The 22,002-nt window shown below is 34.3% G+C and overlaps 1 protein-coding gene across 5 annotated transcripts in view; it reads right to left on the bottom strand.

The window, feature by feature from the left end:
• Nucleotides 1-22,002, bottom strand: part of GULP1 (GULP, engulfment adaptor PTB domain containing 1) — a 307,929-nt gene that overhangs the window by 90,714 nt on the left and 195,213 nt on the right. The gene's annotated exons all lie outside the window — the stretch shown is intronic.

The following is a 22,002-nucleotide window of genomic DNA, read 5'->3' as shown; positions in this document are numbered from 1 at the left end:
TAGATTAAAATTTGCAGGAAATATCACACTAAAACTTTATTAGGTGCTAATTATATTGTATATATTCTTCTAGAAACTTCTTTCCTAAATTTCATAAAGTAAATTTTGATACAATACTATAATTATATATCTGTTAAGTAGTATAACTGTACTATGTAGATGTGTGGTGATGTCATTAATAAGGTCATGCAGTTGGTCAACTATAAGGTAAAAAAGAGGTAAGTCTGAGGCACATTTGTTCAATGACTATAAATTGGTTAAAGTCTGAAACTTGCCTTGTTAAATGATACAGTTTATGAAGGTCAAGGCACAGCATTCAAGAAATATATCATATAAATTATTTCAATACCTTTAATTTACATATATCCAGTTCAACAGACAGAAAGAGTTTACAGCAAATCATTTAACTTCTTGGTTGTGATTTTCCATATGAATAGGATTGTGCACTGATAATTCTATTACTAGCCCAGAATGGCACATCTTCACCCAATGGACCAAGGACTTGGAATGCTGTGTCTATTAGATTGAGAATATTTTTTGACAAGGAAATCAGTACCTCAGAAGGGAGTGTGATTCTATATTTATACAGAATACCATACATTAGAATATGCTGTTGTATATTATAATATGTACATTCTATACTGTATATTATAATATGCTTCATAGTATGGAGTTATTTGGGGGTAAACTATGAACCAAGAGTTACAAAATTAAAACAATGAAGGAATGACTCAGGATTGTAGATGATTTCAATACAGAGAGGAAGGGTGGCATAGTTTGATAATATGAAATTCAGAGCTAGAAAATTTTAGGGAGGAGAAAGGGAGAACACTTAATTCACCTGTTATACCAGGTGCTACAGGATAGTTGTGGAAAGAAAACAGATACTACTTCAGAGGCTACTGGCGATTTAGTGTCATTATGAGAGAATTGGTTTTTATTCAGAGCAAGAAGCAGCAGTAAGGTTCAGAAGACAGGTTTAAGACAAAGGGTATTTTGCTGATGATTGATCTTGAATTCCCAGGGATTCTTTCTTCAAATAAACATATTTAAAAAAATAATTTCACTGATTAAAAAATTTTCCCACTACTTCCAAAAATTTATTTATTTAAGGTAGCTTATAACTACTCATGAAATACAGAAAGATAAAATAAATTAGCAAAATGAAGCCAAAAAAAAAAAGCAAAATGGAAGAGTAGAAACAGGTTTGCAGTCAAAAGCCATATAATCTTGTAAATTTGCTAGAGATCACTCAGAAAGTAGGCTATGACTTTATTCAACAGCAGCATAAAGTAAAATAACAAACAAAAAAATCAGTTACCTTATGATTCACTACTGATTAGCTGAAATAAAAATAAAGCTGTTTCATGTATATGATGGAGCTTTGATTTGCAATTGGATTAATATGTGATTTCACTGACAAAAGTGTTTGATAGTTCACTAAATTTCAAATAGCCCATTGGATATTTGTATTACTTTTACAATAGCTATGAATATGAAAAACAGCTTCACAATTCTGCTATTGTTAAGTACTTTAGAGAAATACCTATCACTCTCTGTCAAAACGGGATAAAGAAATAACTGCCTTTGCCTTTACATTCTGTTCTACATAGTTGCCTATCTAAATAACTTTCTTTATAATTGTTTAACAACATTTAATTTATAAAACCATGAAATAATTATTAGGCTTGAAATGCATTGCAGGGGTATATACACCACATAGGCAACTCAAGCCCTGCTGTAAAAATGTTTCTCCTTAGTATAGTTCCTATTTCCAGCAAACTGCCAAGCTTTTAAAAGTCCCAATGAATTTCTACAGTCATGTTTTCCAAATCGAAAATATGTGAATCATGACATCTTGTCAGTTTTATTTTTCAGACAATACATTCTTTTTAGAGCTTTCCTAGTTCTATGTTATTAATGTTGGAAGTTAGAAGTCATGAGATTTCCTTCTACTGTAGTGACAGCTGAATTATTTCTGCTCCTTAGTTCTCCAAAGCATCATTGTTAACATTACCTTTGAGATACTCTGTAGTACTGAATTAAGGAATGGTTATTATCAGGGGAAAAAAGTATCGGGCAGATTAAGATCAGCACTTTAAAAGGAATTGTCAAGGCTTTATTTTTACTAAGTATATCTTAACCTAAAATTAAATCCAAAGAGTTAGGATACAGGTAGGTATTCTAATAATTAATTTCAATGTACATGTGTTACTGAAGTTTTTCAGTATATAGTATTATCAAGATAAAAAAGATGGTAGCGTTACTAGTTCAGGGATTCATATGGCATTAACAAGGTAATAGTAGTCTCCATCGTTTATAAGACTTGGTGTGTGTTATTACATGCAAAGTCCATGGAAGTCATGTCCATGTCTAGTTATGGTTACAAGAAAAGGAGACTGCTATGGTTTAAATCAGGGGTGTTCAATCTTTTGGCCTCCCTGGGCCACATTGGAAGAAGAATTGTCTTGGGCCACACATAAAATACACTAACTGATATGGTTTGGTTCTGTGTCCTGACACAAATCTCATCGTATTGTAATCTCCATGTGTTGAGGGAGGGATCTGGTGGGAGGTGATTGAATCACGGGGGCAGTTTCCTCCATGTTGTTTTCATGATAGTGAGTGAGTTCTCACGAGATCTGATGGTTTAAAAGTGTTTGGCAGTTTCCCCCACTCTCCCTCTCTCTCCTGCCACCTTGTGAAGAAGGTGCTTGCTTCCCCTTTGTTTTCTGCTGTGATTATAAGTTTCCTGAGGTCTCCCCATCCATACAGAACTGTGAGTCAATTAAACCTCTTTCTTTATAAATTACCCAGTCTCAGGTAGTTCTTTATAGCAGTGTGAAAATGGACTAATACACTAGCACTAATGTTAGCAGATGAGCCAAAAAAAAAAAAAAAAAAAAGCCAAAAAACCTCATGTTGCTTTAAGAAAGTTTAAGAATTTATGTTGGGCCACATGTGGCCCATAGGCTACAGGTTGAACAAGCTTGGTTTAAATATTGTACCCCCTCAAAGATTCATGTTGAAGTGTAATCTCCAGAGCAACAATATTAAAACGTGAGACCTTTAGGAAATGATTAGGTCATGGATTTACGACCCTATACAAAGTCTTGAGGAACTAGCTAGGCCTTTTATTGTCCGTCTGAGGGCCATGTGAGGACACAGCACTAGTCCCTCCTGGACAACACAGAGTTCAAGATGCCATCTTGGAAGCAGAGACGGGTTCCTTACCAGACATTAAGCCTGCTAGTCCCTTGATCTTCAACCTCCTAGCCTCCAGAGTTGTGAGAAATAAATTTTTGTTCTTTATAATTTACCCAATCTCAGGTTTCTGTTATAGCAGCACTAACTGACTAAGACACTTTCTAGGAAATCTCCTTAAGTACTTGAAACACCCAGAGATTAAGTTACATTATTGCACAATTTTATAGTGTAGAAAATATAAAGGATATGATTTCTAACATATATTAGTCACCTACTCTGTGCCACAAATTGTGGGAGCTGTTTTCAAATATATCTCATTTAAGAAAAGCATAAATAGGAGGTCTTAGGAAATATCAATTCATATGTTTATAGATTGAAAGAAGACAATTTTAACCTTTAGTAATATAATTAATATCCAGAAGTGGCTACTACTACATAAATTATAGACATTACTTTAGAGGGAAAATGAATAATTTACTCTAGAATATTCTTATAGCATTAATAATAATCATGAAATAGTATCTTTATTAAAACTTAATCCAGGCTCAAGAATGAATCCTGATAAGTTAGACAATAAATGTTCTAAAATGTATAGATAATCTTTCCTTAAGAATTGCTTCACCAGCCATAGAGTAAATCATAACAGCTTACTGCCTATGGGAAATACACCTTCCATGGATATCAGATGCAGCTCTCTCCCTTTCTGTCCCTCTTCTTACTAGAAGCGTCCCAGTTTTATAAACATCTATCCATTCTACTATTATCCTTCCTCCACAATTGCCTGTTACCCTGCCAGGGCTACCTATTTACTATAATTCTAATAGAGCATGACTATGTGATGTTTATGAAGTCAGTACAAATGATTAACAAACATATTTTGAAAAAAATGGTTTATAAGTTAAGGCATTAAAAAAATTAAAACTATGGCTCTGAAAATCCTGGTGCAACAGAGGTAAAAGCACAGAAAGTGTTCAAGGTTGGAAAAGTCAGACTGGGAGAGGAGGGAAGACAGCCTGCCTGGCTGATATGTTTTGGAAGAAGGCAGTGACAACAGGATACTTATTCTTTTCTGTTTTGGCAACTTCCAGGAATAAATTGCTAGAAACTACTCATCAGAACAGCAGGAACATATCAAGGGGTGAGAAACAGAGGCATCCTTTTTCTATCAGAACAGAACCAATGCCATGTAGTTCTATATGGCTTATATCTCAGTAGGACCAAGAGTCATCAATCCCTTTACTCTTCCTGACAGTTTTTCAACCTACTGTAAGATGCAGAAACATCTTTAACAAGAGACATTTCTACTTACATAAAAACAAAGATCTTAGAGGTCTCATATCTGGTGGCATGCCATAGTGATTAGAAGCTCATACTTTAAAATCATGCCATCTGTACTTGAATACTATGCTAATAACAAACTGTAACTTCTGGCAAAGAATGTGTATTAGTCCATTTCTTTTCATTGTTATGAAGAACTATCTGAGACAGTAATTTATAAAGAAAAGAGGTTTAACCCACTCACAGTTCCACATGATGGGAAGTACTCAGGATACTTAAAATCATTGCAGAAAGCAAAAGGTGGGGCCAGGCAAGTCTTACATGGAGGCAGGAGAAAGAGCGAGCAAGAAAGAGGAAAGTGTGACACTTTTAAGTGTCACTCACTATCATGAAAGTGTGACAATTTTAAGTCATCAGATCCATGAGACTCACTATCATGAGAACAGCATGGGGGAAACTGTTCTCATGATCCAATCACCTCCCACCAGGTCCCGCCCTTGATATGTGGGGATTAAAATTTCACATGAGATTTGGGTGAGGACACAGAGCCAAAGCATGTAAGTTTGTAACTTTTATAAACTTCAATTTTATTATCCATAAAATGGGGGCCTTAATAGTAACCAACATAGTTAAAGTATATATAGGGTCATTATAACTACAGTATCTATCTCATAGAACTGTCATGAACGTAAAGACAGAATACATGCTGGACAAGTTTTAAGCAGCTAACAGTGCTAGCAGGATTGTGCTTACTGCTAAAGTACTAATAGAGTTGATAAGTCAGCACAGACCAATGATCAATCTCTAACCTTTAACCAATTTGATAGAACATGGCTGGTTAGAAGATATGAATAAAGGGAAGAGAATTTGTAAAAGGGGCCCTGTTGAGGGAGTATCAAGAGCCAGTGGAGGAAGGCAGAGGACTATTAGGACAAACTATATAATTTTGACTCCAAGTTTTGTTAATCATAGATGGATATTCAAAAAATCTTGATGATGATGTCTGTACTATGCAAACATGTCCAAGAACAGCTTAAGAGAGGCATTTCTATTTCACTGGAAAACTGGTACTTATTTTAGCACAGTCAATTTTATTATAAGACCCTTGTTCCCAAAAGATGTATTTATCTAGGTAACACCAGTACAAAAGATTATTAACATCTGCAATTTTTACTCTCCTAAATCATCACCTTTGGGCAATTTTGATGCTTATTAACACTGACACAGCTGGAGTGCAGGAGCAGAGAAAATTGAAACTAAAGCCACTTAATTTGTGGCTTATCATTAGCTTCCTGTAAAGATTGGCAGGGGACGAGGTAGACGTTATTGATCAATACAGGCTTTATCTGTGTACTTTATTTTCCTATTTGCATCCTCCAATAGAAAGAAAGTAACCTTATATTTCCCAGTGTTTCTCACATACATTCTGTCAAAATTCCGGTTTTCTGGCTCATTCTAGACCAGATCAAAATGAATGGACAGAAAATCTGTATTTTTAACAAGCACACTAATATAAGACACACTGATTCATCCTAAATAAATCCAAGTAAGATTAATTCTGCATATTCAATGAGAATGCTGCTCTATGACATATGACACAAAGTATTGAAGTAGCTCTTAATCTGGCCAAGGATACATATGCCTTAGTTGCCAAAATGATGATCTGTATTAGGATAGTGCAGAAAGGAACTAAATATATTTTTTTAAAAGCACGTGGTAATAGAGTATCAGGTAGCAGCATTCTGTGGATTAAAAGCCAATCATTCCCAAAAATAGCTTTCTCTTTTATATATACTTCAATGCAGAAGGTTGATTTAATGTAAAACTCAAAATAAAAGTTGTATCATAATAATAAAAATACTACCTCTATCTTTATATGTTTTAACATATGTAAATAGGTAGACTATATATTCCTCTACTCTTATATTTCTGAAACTAGAGAAGACAGATTAAAAAAGGAAAACATTACATTTCAAATAATTTAAGAGTTGAAAAGAACATTACCTGCATGGAAGACCAGGTTTTACTTTTTACATGGTGTGACCTTATACAAGTAATTTATGCACTTGGAAGTTGTATTCCTATTATAAAATGTAATAAGTTCTGAACACTTCACTGGAATGTAAAAGCATAAAGAAATGTAAGGTAGTAATATTTGGCAGAGACATGACACTTTGCAAAGGTATAGGGGCCACTACTCTAAATGACATATGTAATTTCTGTAGTTTACAAAAGATGAGTTTTTGATGTTTGTGATGACTTTTAGACATTTTACCATGAGGCAGGATGAGGTACATGCACAATATAATAATGATGATCCTTGCTATTAAGTATTTGAAAGGAACTTGCTTAGTATTCAGAAAAAAAAATCCAGGTTTCTCTTTTCTCAGGTTTCAAAAGAATTGCTTATGTGAAAGATGCTTTGTCAACATGAAGACAGCTAGATTTAAAAGTCGTTACCATTTATTCCCCAGTCTGTAAGATACAGTACAGGGTTCTTGTATATATATACATATATATGTGCATTTGTATATGTGTGTGTATATATATATACTATGTATACACACAGCACATACATTTATGAATTTAATTTCAATAAGTTCTAACTTCAGACTGATTAAAATCCTTGGATAAAAGAGAAACTGGAACAAAAGGAAGAGAATGTCTAATTTGACTCCACATGGTATAAAGAAGTCATAATGAAATTCCCACTGCAAACTCCTTCTTCACATAAAGCCAGATTTCGTCTGATCTTGTGTAACTTTATTTCTTTAGAAAAATATTATTTTAATTTACAAATAATAATTGTACATATTCATGGAGTACACAGTGATGCTTTGAATATAGTGATCAGATCAGGGTAATTCCCAAATCCATCATGTCAAACACTTTTCATTTCTTTGTGTTGGGAACATTCAATATCCTCCTTCTAGCTATTTGAAACTACATAATATATTATTGTTATTTATAGTCATCCTACAGTGCTATAGAACACTAGATGCCTTTCTTAATCGAGAGAACGTCTTTATCTTTGAGGATAGTGAAACTTGAAAACAATAATTTGTTCTAACATAAGTGCACAGCATGAAACAGATTTTAAAACACTTTTTTGGTTCATTTTCCTATTTATAACTGATTCTGACAGGAATCATTAGAGCTCTTAAAATCCATCTTTTAATTGTTTAGTGTTTATTGAGTGATCACAAAAAGACTATGCTCTATATTTTGGGCTTTTTAATTATTTCTTGGTATTTCCAACCTAGATGTTCTATAGAATCTAAAATTCAACATCTAGAACTAAGAGGTATCTCTGACCCAGTACCTTAAGTTCAAGTCTGTCACCCAGAAATGCAACTGAAGTAGTATTGTGTTAATTCTTTGTCTATTTTACTTACACACACTCCAGTCACAGTGAACCCGTAAACTTTCTAAAATGTGCCAAGTTCTAGTATGTCTCTGGGATGCTGAGTATGCTGTTACCTCTGATTATAATGGCCACCTCACCTGACACACTAAGATAATTTCTACTGGCTCTTTGCATCTATTAGGAAATCTTTCTTCATTCTTCCCATGGATGCTCTTTAATATAAGTCAAGGTGCCAATATGTGTGAGATAGTAAGCCAGCTACATGGATATCTCTGGAATGTATGGAAATCTAGCACTAATCCTTAGCCAGGGTAAGAACAAAGTCTTCGGAAACCACAATTCCTCCCACATATGCTGTTGGTTCATAATCTAGAGGTGATTTTTTGCGTGACTAACAAAGGACTCTAGAGAGCTGTGCCTCGAAGCATCTCAGATCCCTCATGTTTTTGTGGATTCTTTCTTTTACTATAACATTTTCTTTGCCTTTTTTAAAGCCTTGCAAAGGGTCTGTCTGTTCTTTCAACCATCAGCTTTGTGTAATCTCTGTAGTGGGTTTCTTCCATGAGACCGTGGAACACACATTTTCTACATCTGGAGTCTGCACCTAGTATATGCTGAAGAAAAATAGTAAAATATTCATCTCTTTTGTTGATTGGTTATTCTGAAATTGCAAACTTGCCTCTTAGAAGTTGTTTAAAAGATTGTTAATTTATACCCTTAAAAAAAGTAAACATACTATAGATATACACATCATCTCATTATAAGGTATTTCATGGTGAAACAGACAACAAAGTCATTTTAAGTTGTAATAGTCCATTACCTTTATCTAAAAATATTTCCATTTTATATTGGTGGTCATAGAAACACACTGCACCCACTTAGTCAATTAATGTCCTGTTGTTTGGACTATTTACTATAATGTTATGCATGTTTGCATTCTTTGCTATTTTTAGTATACTGGAGAACATACAGAAGAACATTGCTTATGAAATTTACTAAATAAATGATAATATTCATTTGTTAATTTATTACAAAAGTTTAAGCTAAAGATGTTCAAGTAATGCTGACACAATGCTACCAGGACTGCATTCTGTACCACAATTCTGCTATATGTTTCTTCTTCATCTTAATTACTTTTTCAAAAACTGGCAGATAACTCATTGATATCTGTTAGTCTGTTCTCACATTGCTATAAAGAAATACCTGAGAATGGGCAATTGATAAATTAAAGAGGTTTAATTGGCTCACAGTTCTGCAGGCCGTACAGGGAGCATGGCTGGAGAGACCTCAGGAAACTTTCCAGTATGGTGAAAGGTGAAAGGGAAGCAGGAACATCTTACATGGCCAGAGCAGGGGAAAGATAAAGGAGTAGGAGGTGCTACACACTTTTAAACAACCAGATCTTGCCATAACTCACTCTCGCCAGGACAACACCAAGGGGGATGGTGTTAAACCATGAGAAACCACCCCCCATGATCTAATAACCTCACACCAGGCTCCACCTCCAAAATTGGGGATTACAATGCAAAATGAGATTGGGGTAGGGATACAAATCCAAACCCTATCAATTATAATATCTGTTTTACTCCTTTAACTTGCTATGTCCACACTCACACAAGCATATAAAACCATCTGTAAAATTCTAAGTTCATTGCTTAAATTTTAAAGGTTTTTTTCTCACTCTACACCCTGAAAATAATTATTTTTATTGACATGTTTCTTCTGGCAATGCTTGAGCATATTTAAACTTGCTCATATTTTCCCCAGAAGTTTCTGAAGAATATTTTTTAGTTTGAATATCTGCAAATAAAAATAGCTTCTTTCCTGGTAAAGCTTGCTGCTTTGTTTTTATTCCATCATCTCCTAGCCAAATGTTTGTGTGAGCAAGCCTAGAGCAATACCATTCTAATGAGCAATAAAAACAGACATGTAACCAAGAAAGTGGTGTGGCATTTCTTGGAAATAAATGCAAACTCTGGGGGAGCTAAAAAGCTAGTTTTAATTATTTAGGATTACAGCTAGGGATCAACTAAAAGTTGGTCAAGCCCCTTCATTGCTTACTTTGATGCTCAAGATACTATTTCTTATCTGAACCTGCACAGTCTGGGGTGAGGTGACTCATGCTTCTCTGAATTTAAATCTCCTAGGAAGTAATTAGCCATTGCTGCCATGCCTATCATCATTAGTGATTAATTCTGTCACAGATAAAATCTGCTTGGGAGACAGGGCATGAAGAGAGGGGGATTGTGCAAATCTATTCAATTTGGTTTTACAATTTCGTAATGTTGAATTTTGAAATGGTTGTGTTATTAAAATATGCAAGGAATCAGGGACTAACCTCCTAATGAATGTGCTATATTCTAAAAAATCCCATCTGTCAGACAGTTGTTTGAAATCGTGGAAGCTTTTCTTCCGTGTAATAAAGGTATATCAAATCTTTGTTAAATCTTGGTATACTTGAAAGAGATAAAAGATAAAAAACTAACATTTAATGAGCACCAACCATGTGCTAGGCACTGTACAGAATTTTTTTTTATTAAATATCTCAAAAGCTCTATAAAGAAGATATTATTTGCATTTTAGATGTGTGAAAACTGAGTTAAATACTAGGCTTGCAATTAAGTTGTAGTGTCTACTTTTAATTCATTTCGATGAGGCTCCAAAGCCCATGCTTTTTTGCTTACAGGACGCAGCCTTCCCAGTTCTAAACTGTTGGTTCTGTTGCAGTAATAGCATAATACCCCTTAATCACTATTATTTCTTTAGATAAGTGAGTTTGTTGTTATATTTTGAAGAACATGGGACTAATCTTCTACTCACTTCTCCTGGTGGCCTTGACAATACAGTGGAGGACTTCACTTTCTGGCTTCAAGGCATTAGAGGTGTTTGCTAAGACTTACGTTAGAGTGGAACTGGTAAAGTAGGATGATGGAGTTGGGGCCTGGGAAGCCCCAGAAGAGGGCATATATGTAGTTATCATCTAGGCACTGGGTATAGAATTGTGTTGCATGAACAGTCTGGTTTGGCTTGAGTTCCCTCTTTACATTTTCTCAGATGGACCCATTAACTGACCAAATTTCCACAGTAACGAATGAAAATAAGGTATTAGTAATAGTGTTAGGGGCAGAGATATAATGATGAACAAGATCTGGCCTTACCTCCCAAGATGCTTTGATCTAGTGAAAGCATACATACTGACAACTAAATAAGCAATTTACAAAATAGGATTAGAAGAGCTAGGACAGGGTGGTTAAGCACAGGATACCACAAAAACCCTTGAGTCAGAGATTTAGTTGAGAGGAAAATGGTATCAGGTAAGTCTTCCAGAAGGAACAAGCTAAGCCAAGCATTGACATTTAGCCAGGAAATATAGTGGAGTCCGTGTATGTTCAAGGTAAAGACAGAAGCCCTGAGGAGAGCAAGAATGGAAAGAGATTATGAGACAAAACAAAGGAGCACATAGAAAAAAAACAACATATAAGAGAGATGAGGCTTTAGAAGACAAACCAAAAGTTATGTTAAGGAGAGAGGAATAGCTTATGAGAAAAATGTGATGCTACTTAGAGATATTCAGGTTGGAAGATAAAATGACCAGATTTTCATTTAAAAATGCTCACTGCTATTTTGGAGCCATATCAGAACTGGGAGGAAGAGGAGGTCCACCTGATGTGTGGAGACTTCTGTAAGGGTCTGTGTGTGAGATAGATGACGGTGGCCTATAGCAGTTGACACCAAGTGTTGCATGCCAGATAAATACAGACATTGAGAGTCAGCATTTACCAATTTTTATAGCATTTTGACAAAGGAGGTATCATTTTGAGTATATTACTACAAGATTTTTGAAAATTATGAGTCTGTGATAGATTAGGGAAAAAATTTGCTGTTTCATCATAGACATTAGGAGAAGCACTGACCTACACCAGGTGGACAGTAGTAGCTATGTGGAGAAATACACATATTCAAGAGGTTTTCAAACAAACACAAAGTCTCAATGTTTAATTAGATGTAGACGGTAAGGGAGGGGAACACTGGTCACAGCTGATACATGTGGCAGAGTGCTTTTTTAATGGTATTTATATCTATAACATCCTTTTTCCTTTCTTTGAGTAACTGGCTTGGCTTTCCTTTAGGGACCTACCCTTTCTCCACAAGCAGTCCATGTTGTCTGGGAATGCATTATGTCACATGGGTTAAGTCAATGAGTTCGTCATTCACTGGCTGGCATGAACACATTATCCAGAGATTGGCTAGGAAGGGCACATGATCCATATCAAACCCACAAGGGTCAGCAAGATTCTATTCAGAAAGGTGAGTTTGAGTTATTAGAGAAGTGGATCTGAGAGCTGTCATGTAAATCTGACTCTGCCAGGGGACAGTAGGAAGAGTCTGAGAACTGAGGCAACCCAATGAAAACTGAAGGGAAGAGATTATCAAATGAGCCCTGAATCAAGTTGGCCTAGAGACAGTCCTCCCTGTGAGGTGTTCTTTTATGTAAACCAACACATTCCCTTTCTTGCTGAAGCCAGATTGAGTTAGATCTGTCAGTTGAAACCAACAGTCCTTAGTGGTGTTTCTGGCTCAGAGAGAGGAGGATAAGGTTATTGAAGACTGTCATAAGCCTGATTTGGGATTTATCCTTATGTTTTATTAAGGTCTTTTAAAAATTACGTGTCTGCTAGACAAATGTTTGGGTATGGAGCTTAGGGATGATATTTAGGCAGGAGAGTCATCAAGAGATGGATTTAAGTCGTGGGTATAAAAGAGACTTCCCAAGGGGAGTGGAAGAAAGAAGAAAATGTTCTAACGATAGAACCAATAGGAATAGTGGAACAGGACAATCAACATTAAGACATATCAATTATATAACTAAAATATAAGGATAAAAAATGAAGTCTCAGGCATCCAAGAAAAAGTAAGACACCTTCAAGGAGGGAAATTTGGATAGATTCAGATTTCTTTCTACAGGAGAATAAAGGAAGAATGTGCAACAATGACTAACGTTCTGAGGCAAAGAAAGATCCAAACATAAAGATGATAGATATTCTCAAGTTTGAAATACCCCACAAAACTTTCAAGTCATTGGGTCATTTTTAGAAAAAAATCTTGAGGACAAAAACTGAGATTTATAAATATAGGTCTCGTAAATAGAGAAGAAATAGGAAATAAAGTGTTTGGTGATCTGAATGCATTTCAATATTTAATTTAGACTAAACTGCTATGGAAATTATAATTTCAGAACAAAATGTAAACGTTGCAAATCCTGGCAAGTAAAACTAAAATAAGAAACAAAAACTGGGGCGGAGTATGTTACCAGGCAGAAATGTAAGTCAGCTATTCACTTTATCATTCATGTATAATATGCATTACTGTCAAAAATTGAAATGTGCTACTAAGGAAAAACACAATAATGCCAAACACTTAATGACTTTCATCATCATCTTCTTGAACCTTAGAACAACCTTTTAGGAACTAATATCTCTTTTGCAAAGAGATAGATATATAAAAAATTTAGGAACTCCTTCGATTCACTTCACTTTTTTTCTTCTGTTAAATTCAAGTAAAGTTCAATGTTATTTTAAAATAGTATCCATGTTATAATTTCTTTCTTTCTTTCTTTCTTTTTTGAGAGGGAGTCTCACCCTGTTGCCCAGGCTGGGTGCAGTGGTGCAATCTTGGCTGCAAGCTCCGCTTCCCGGGTCCACGCCATTCTCCTGCCTCAGCCTCCCGAGTAGCTGGGACTACAGGCATCTGCCACCACGCCTGGCTAATTTTTTGTATTTTTAGTAGAGACGGGGTTTCACAGTGTTAGCCAGGATGGTCTCGATCTCCTGACCTCGTGATCCGTCCACCTCGGCCTCCCAAAGTGCTGGGATTAGAGGCGTGAACCACCGCACCCGGCTATAATTTCATTTCTTTAAAAGTTAATTCTTCCTAGGAGTCTATCCATTCATCCCCAGCATCACTTTCCTTACTTACAGTTTCATGTTATCATTTAGCTGTTAAATGGGACGTATAAGTAGTCCAATTTCACTTGGCTTTTCTAAGGATTAAATGAGATGACAGATGTGAAATGCTTAGAAAATTATTGGTGGAGTCTTGTTTATATGTTAAATGTTATTTTTTTATCTGTATATCCATTCTCGCACTTGTATTTATGCAAAGAAATGCCTGGAATACTGTTAACCAAAAGTCAATACTGGGTTATTTCTGCCTGATACGGTTTGAGCAATGTGTTCATTTCTGTAATTCTGTGCTTGACCGTACTGCTTAAATTTTAATAATTAGCACATAACGTGCTTCCAAAATAAAAGTTATTATTCTGAAATACATAACACTTTGAAGACCTAATAATGTAAACAGTTGATTTTTCATTGTGTTCTCCTGTGTTTTCCATACTTGGAGATATATTTTTCCTCAGATTTTGCTTATATGAATTACACCATATCCCAGCAACCTCTTTGTACTACTTTGCTATCACATCTGTGCAAGATATTGAAAGAGGAGGTGTTTTAATACTATCTGATTTACTATCTGGAGTCTATGTTTACATTTATGAAAATGATTTAAAGGTTTAGAAAAATAAACCACTTAGTTCTAGCAAAAAGGAAAAAAATAGATGAGACACACTTTTCTGGAAACTGAAGAAACAAGCACACAACAGGAGACTATTCTTAAATGTAAAAATATGCATAACAGCTCTGGAAATGAAGTTTCTCGTAGTTCAAAATACTACAAGAAAGACAAACATGACTTTATTTTGATGTAAAATATGTGAATTTATGTATATGTTGCCTAAGGGATGAGAGATTATTTCCACTAAAATATCTCTTAAAATGAAAGAACATTGTAAGTGGAAATCTTAGTTTGTCTTCTGAAGAGATTTTGTGTCTCTAGAGTGTGCTGGCCACCTGTGTTATCTTATACCTTTTGAATAAAATGACAAAGAGTGAATCTGGAGGCAAATTGCTTTCACCTACCATTTTCCTAATCAATATTTGAAATGCAACCATATTATCCATTGATAACACTGATAACATCAATGTTCACATCTAAATTATTTCCAAAACCTTGGTGTTTCCTGCCACATTTTACTTCTCTTAACAATCCTTTCCTCTTTATTCTCATTTCTCCTGTGTTTTCTGTTAAAAAAATGACAATAATAATAATAATAATAATAATAATAAAAATGCTCACCTGTTTGCTAATTTTCTTTTATGCTGATTTTAGTCACTTATATGCTGCTTTTAGTGGCTCATCAAAACACTATTACTGAAATGGTATTGATAAAACATTAAATGTTTTTTATTTTTTGGAAAGATGTTTTTTCCTCCAAAACTATAATCTCTACTTTTCCTTTCTGCTCAGATCCTTAAGTCTCACAGTCCAGTCTTCAGAATGCTATTGCTTGACCCTTTTGAGACTAAATCAGTCCTTTCCTTCTTTACATTCTCTAGCTATGAACAAGCTTTTTAAAATTATTTCAGCTGGGCATGGTGGCTCATGCCTGTAATTCCAGCACTTTGGGAGGTCAAGTAGGGTGGATTGCTTGAGCTCAGGAGTTCAACACCAGCATAAGCAACACGGCGAAACCCCATCTCTACAGAAAAATTAGCCAGGCGTGGTGGTGCAGGCCTGTAGTCCCAGCTACTCAGGAGGCTGAAGTGGGAGGATCACCTGAACCCAGGAGGCAGAGGTTGCAGTGAACCAAAATTGTGCCACTGCATTCCAGCCTGGGTGACAAAGTGAGACCCTGTTTAAAAAATAAAATAAAAAAACAAAAATTATTTCATCTAGGGCCAAACACATCTATGCAGAAATATGAAATAAATGATAAATATATTCAACTTTCAGAAAATGTCCTATGTATAACTAGATGCTCTGAAGGTGAAGAACCATTTAAGGACACAGATAACACCAAAGCATTTTTATCCAGGAATTATGTTAATAAAAATATCATTAAGCAAAGCAGAATAAAGAAAGATACAATACTTCATGGAAGCTTAGACATATGGCCTCTGTGTTAGGGAGGCTAATAAATAGACTTTATTTAGTCTGCTTAGCCCACTTGCATCTCTGCCAAATCATACCTAGTTTAAAATGATATCCAGAGAATTATTTAACAGACAGGGGCAGGGCTCCACAGATGAAGCAATTTCACATACAACATATACAAGTGGCAGACACATATACACATTTTACTTTGTCTTTAGGTCTTTCATCTGCTGGTTAAGTACTCTCCAAAATTAGGAACAGTATATTGCAATAAATAGACAAATGGATGTTGAACAGGATCAGATACTTGATTCCACACCTAATTTTGCTACTATCTTCCTGTGTAAGCTTAAACAAATCACAGCTTCACTGGGTCTTGAATGACTTTATCAAGAAAATAACCAAATTTGAATAATGAATACTAAAGTCCTTTTCAAAACTGTCTTTGAATCCATAACACATATATTGCATTTTTTAAAATAATAAAATGATACTATAGTAAATACTGAAATGTAATGAGGACTAACAAAGTTTTTAGTTCCTATTCAATAATTTCTAGCAGCTATATAATACTTTGTTAGAGTACTCTCAGATGTAGAATAACAGTTTGTAATGATAACCTTCAGAATTAACTGAAAGTTTATCTCAAGAATTCAGAAGCCATGCAATGCTAAGTGTTTTTTGCCATTGCCTTTTTTCCATTTATTCTTGTATTTTATAAGCACATACTAGCTATTAATACAAGTCACAACTGAACAAACTTCCAGTTGTTACTATGCTTTTATTTGCTTTCATATTTTTTGGCATAAAAAACACCATACAGTTTCCCACTATAGAGAGGACAAGGGAAAGGTAACATTTTACAGATTTCTAATTTCCTTTTAAACATTTGTCAGTATTACTTTGACATATAAAGCAAAAATTCCAAGTGGTAACAGATCCCAAATTATCAATACATATTATAGTATACATTATCTCTTTAATTGGAAAAATTATGGTTAGGCTTCAATTTATATGCTCATTCTTTAATTTTAAAATGTTTGAAATGAATACAAATGATATATATTAGCATTATTAAAGACCAGTTCTAAAATCTAATAAATGTTTTTTAAAGGTCATGTAACACCAAATTTTAAAGTGGTTCCTATGTTTCGAGATTAAAGACTCATTTTTGGATAAATGATATAGATTATCTGGAAATGCAATTGAGCTCTTTATGTTTCTTATATTTCCCCTGGTATCTACAACCAGCAAAACTGGCAAGTGCTTACATTTGCTGCTTTTATAAAGCTGCTCTAAAGAATCTCATGAAATTGCAATTCAAAACCATTTGGGATGTTTCAACAAGGCATCTCATCGATTACAGAGTTGCACCTTTTGCCCAACTTTCAATGATTCCACAGAGTTGAATCTGAAGATTTTTCTTTCTTCATTTCCTTTTTTTGACACACTAATAGATGTCATTTATTCCTAAACCTGAATTTTTTTCAATTAGGTCATATACCAATCTTAATATCTCATTGAAAGGTAATTTATCATATACTCTCAAAAAACAATTTAAAGAACATTAGCAAAATGATTTTTTTACATTAAGATCCTTCTTTTCTATGACTCATTAAGCCGCATAATGTTGTAACTTTCTCTCTTCATTAACTGATTACTTGTAAAACTCCCTAAAGGTTTCAAAAGGTTTACAAGGGCTGCCTTATATTTCTATATTTGATTTTTAAGACCAGGACAATCTTTGCATTAATATTTTGCTTCAGAATGCAGTTACCTCAGAGTGTCTCCTATTACCTCAAGGTAACAGGAAAGTATAATCACAATGGTATTATTCTTTAATGATCCAAGCATTCTCTTGTACATAATTCCACCAAGGTGGCAATATTGAGTCTCCTGTTGTGCTTCAGGAAAAAGCATTCCTTTCCCATAGAACCTTTCAAAGTGGTCACTGCAAGTACTTCAGTTGATGCAAGCAGACAAAATAAAATACCTAATACACATTCTAAGTAGTTCGTTCTGTTTTTCAAGGCTACATTATTCTCCAGAGATAGTAATGACTAGTGTCAACTCCAGAGTTGACAGAACACTTTCTATAATGATATTAATAACGATAAACTTTTATCATGCCAAACACTGATCTAAGTTTTAAAAAAAATATATTAACTCATTTAAATATCCTAACAAACCAGTTTGATATTTGTAGTTATTAATCTCATTTACAAGTAAAACAATTCAAGGACAGAAAAGTTACATAATTCTGATAACAGCTGAGAAAGTAGAAGTTTGAATCCAAATATTTTGACCCAGAAGTGGTTGCTCTAATTACTGTAATAGGATACAGCAACTATGTGGCTATAAAGTTCTGGTAGAATCAGTGGAGTTGTTGGTATAGAGCTTACTCTTGAGGGGTGCATCTGAGCATGTCAGGTAGGTGGGTTCTGATTTTTCTATGATTACTATTGGGCAGGTTTAGTTAAAAGTTTCAAACGTAAGTGCCCAACATGTGGTTTTCAACCAACTAAGGGTTAGAATCCTCAAGTTCCAATATCTTAGTGTCACATCTGATATTACATATTTTGTGTGGGGGGGAATGAAGGCAGTGTTTTTGTTCTTTGTCATTTTGTTTGTATTTTGAACCCAAATACAGGCTCATAGTTTATATATGTTGGCAAATTTAGGTTGTAAAGATGAGAAAGCCTCACTAGAAACTACACAACTCACTGGGTCAGCAAGCCTCCTCTCTGACTAACATACCAAGTGGCAAACGGTGCACATGTCATATGTAAAACTCTGATACTCTAGAAAACTCTGAAATGTAAGGTAATCTTTCTTTGTAAACCTCTCCTTGACATTTGAATTTTATTTTGTTGGTGATTATCTATGTAGTTTTCTCACTTGTAAAACTCCCTGACATGGTTTTGAAAGGGTTTGCAAGGAATGTGTTATATGATATTTCTATATTTGATTTTAAGATGTTCCACAGTTTAGAAGATAATGACATAGGTGTTGGTTATCATTATGTAATTTTCTTCCGAAATTCCTTCTGTGTGTCATGTGACTGTTTCCTCTCCAGAGGGACGTCATAAGTTTTTAAGGTGAAGGTCCATGTTACTATTTGTTTCAGATTTGCTCACTTTTAGAGCTTGGAACACAGTAAACAGGTAATCAAGGAATGTTGACTCTCTTTACTGCTGCCTCGTGCAAAGTAAGGTAGTAATCTCTTTATAACTTCATTCTTATACATCCTTGCATTTTTGTATATCTTAAAGACAGATTTTCATAAAAGGATAAATACAGTAAACTTTTGGGGGGATAATTATACATTTTAGAATAAAACAGTTAATAAAAATGTTTTAATGAAACATTTGTCACAATTCTTCATCTATGAAATGACTGTCTCACTCTAACAATAATAAATTGATTAAAATACAACTCTGCCAGCATTTTATCATTATAGAAAAGAGAGTTTAGCATTCTCATAGAAAATTGAAGGGAACAGAATTTTTTAAATTTCTGCCTTAATGTTCTAATTACAGTATCAATAAGAATCTAATACCTAATCTATTGATTCTGTCAACTTTACTTTCAAAATACATCCAGATTCTCAGTACTCTTCTCCTCCAGCTCCTATTCAGCTTCAGCTGCAATCAACTTTTTTGCCCTTGTACCCATCTCTAAATATATGTCCCTATGACCCACTACATTGATTTCATGACCACATTTTTTCATAGGTAATAACCTTTAACTTGGAAACATCACTACAGAGTACACAGGATAATATAAAAGATTACCAATGAATATTAATGCTGCTACTTCACATTAAAGATCCAAAATAATGAACCCTACATAAAACAATGCTTATTTTAAACCATCTATTATTTTATATCGACATATGATCTGAAATCATTACACTATGAATATTAAATGTGAATTTTTGAAATCAATATTCCATAAATTGAAAGAATGTAGAAATAAAATGTGTTCTAAAAAAGAATTATAAAATAAAACAGAACACTACTGCTTTAAAACTGAAGACACTTAAACATAAATGTTATTACATATTTCTCCAGGGAGAATAATAATTCTTAAATAGTTCTGTTAAATTTATCAGATTAATTTGTAACCAGTGGATGCCAAAAGTGAGTGAAGTAACAGAAATCTTTTAATGGTATGATGATTCTCCCTTTTAGCCAGGATGAAAATAGATATTCTTTCTTATTCTCTGCTTATATACCATCCCTATGTTACCTCAATTCTTCCTCTGGAATATTAAGCACATCTTTATTTTCCACTACAAATGTATCTACTACCCTATGGCAAACTTATTACCACACACTAGGACCATTAAAATAACTTCCTAAGAGGTTTAATGTCATTCTATCACTCCCGATCCAAACTGACCTTTTTATCACTACCGATTTATCTTCCTAAAATCCTGTTGGATTTGTTAACAACCTAAACTGTTGCCTCTGCCATTCAAGGCCTTCCCAATTTGCCTTTTTAACCTTGTCCATCATTAATACTTGTATGAGACCACTTTTATGTGTCAACTTGGCTAATTTACAGTGCCCAGTTATTCAATCAAATTCTAATCTAGGTGTTGCTGTTAACTTATTTCATAGATATGATTAACATCTCTAATCAGTTCACTTTATGTGAAGGAGATTATCCTGGATAATCTGGATGGGCCAGATCCAATGAATGGAATGGCTCTAAGAACAGAACTGAGGGACGGAACTGACGTTTGCCTGAAAAAAAAAATTCCACTATTTCAGACACTGTTGTAGCACTAACTCCTTTATGTCTATAACAACTCAAGTGATAAATTACTATTGTTACTATTCCTATTTATTGATTAATAATCATAGACATAGAAAGGTTAAGCAATTTTCTCAAAGTCACACAGTAAACAAGTGTTGGGGTCATGACATAAACCAAGGAATCTAGCTCTAGAGTCTGTATTATTTTTTCTATTGTGTCATGCTACTTTCTGTGGTCATGGATTTGGTCTTCAAGTGGCATATTCTATAACAAGAGATACAGAATACCTTGAAAAGTAACTCTACTATGAAGTCAACTTAAAAAGTGCCACAAACAAAGGAATTCAGAAAAAAACTAACATTTTTCAAATGAATTGACTGCTACTTTGTACACATAAAATATACATTATCACTCATGAGGCTATATTAGAATAGACAAAACCATCCTGCCCTTCCATATTGTACTGGTCCCAGTCTGGGAAGATGTTTCTGTACCCTCTACTTCCTGTAGAATGTCTTAAAATTGTTACGCACCTGTGAGTTGGCACAGGCAACTTTTCCATGTAGACAAGCAGAATGATTGGCAGACTTAAATGTAGATCTAATTATAATATAACCTTTTAATCTTTTATAAAGCTGTTTCTCAAAATGAGGCGTATCAGTCACATAAAAATAATAGTGATGGTTTAAACTGGAACATATAATTCCACTATGATTGATAATATCAAAAACTGAGCATGCACTTTAAAAATCACAGTAGCTTTCCAGATTAAAATTTTTTTCAGTGTAGATTTCATATAGTGTATCAATAGCTAATATGAACAATATCTGTGAAATGATGGATAACAAATTTTTGTCATTCAGTTAACTAAACTTTTCATGCTAAATTAGGACAATCAACTTTTATGTTAAGTTTATAGAAAAATTCATAAGCACTGTAGTGATTTCAAGTATAATATGTTTATACAGAAAATATTTCCGATTTCTTTGCTGGTAAGTCAGCAAGAAAAAGACAAGAGATGGTGCACTCTCCAAATTCACTGCTGAGCAACAGCTCTGGAAGAACTTCTTCTAGATAGGCTCTTAAATGTTTCTTCCTTCTGATTCAGACTAAGATAAGAACCCTAGATGTTTCCTACCACATACTGTTAATTTTCTCCTCAATAAACATTCTTTAATTTTTCCTGAAATAATTGCTATGCCTAATCTCACTGTATCCCAGTGTATACTTTACTAATCCATAAACGTTTAAGTTCTCTTATATAGTTTTGCTTTCCCCTATTCCATCTCCAAGTTCAGTTGCTTTTAAATTTGACTCTAATATTGCCAATCCCCTCTTTAACTCGTATCTGTCTCTTCCAAATTTTGACTCAAATTTCTCTGAAAATTATTACA

This window comes from Theropithecus gelada, chromosome 12 (assembly GCF_003255815.1).
Source record: "Theropithecus gelada isolate Dixy chromosome 12, Tgel_1.0, whole genome shotgun sequence".
Taxonomy (NCBI): domain Eukaryota; kingdom Metazoa; phylum Chordata; class Mammalia; order Primates; family Cercopithecidae; genus Theropithecus; species Theropithecus gelada.
Note: the sequence above shows the minus strand (reverse complement) of the source record. Positions and strands in the feature narration are given on the sequence as shown.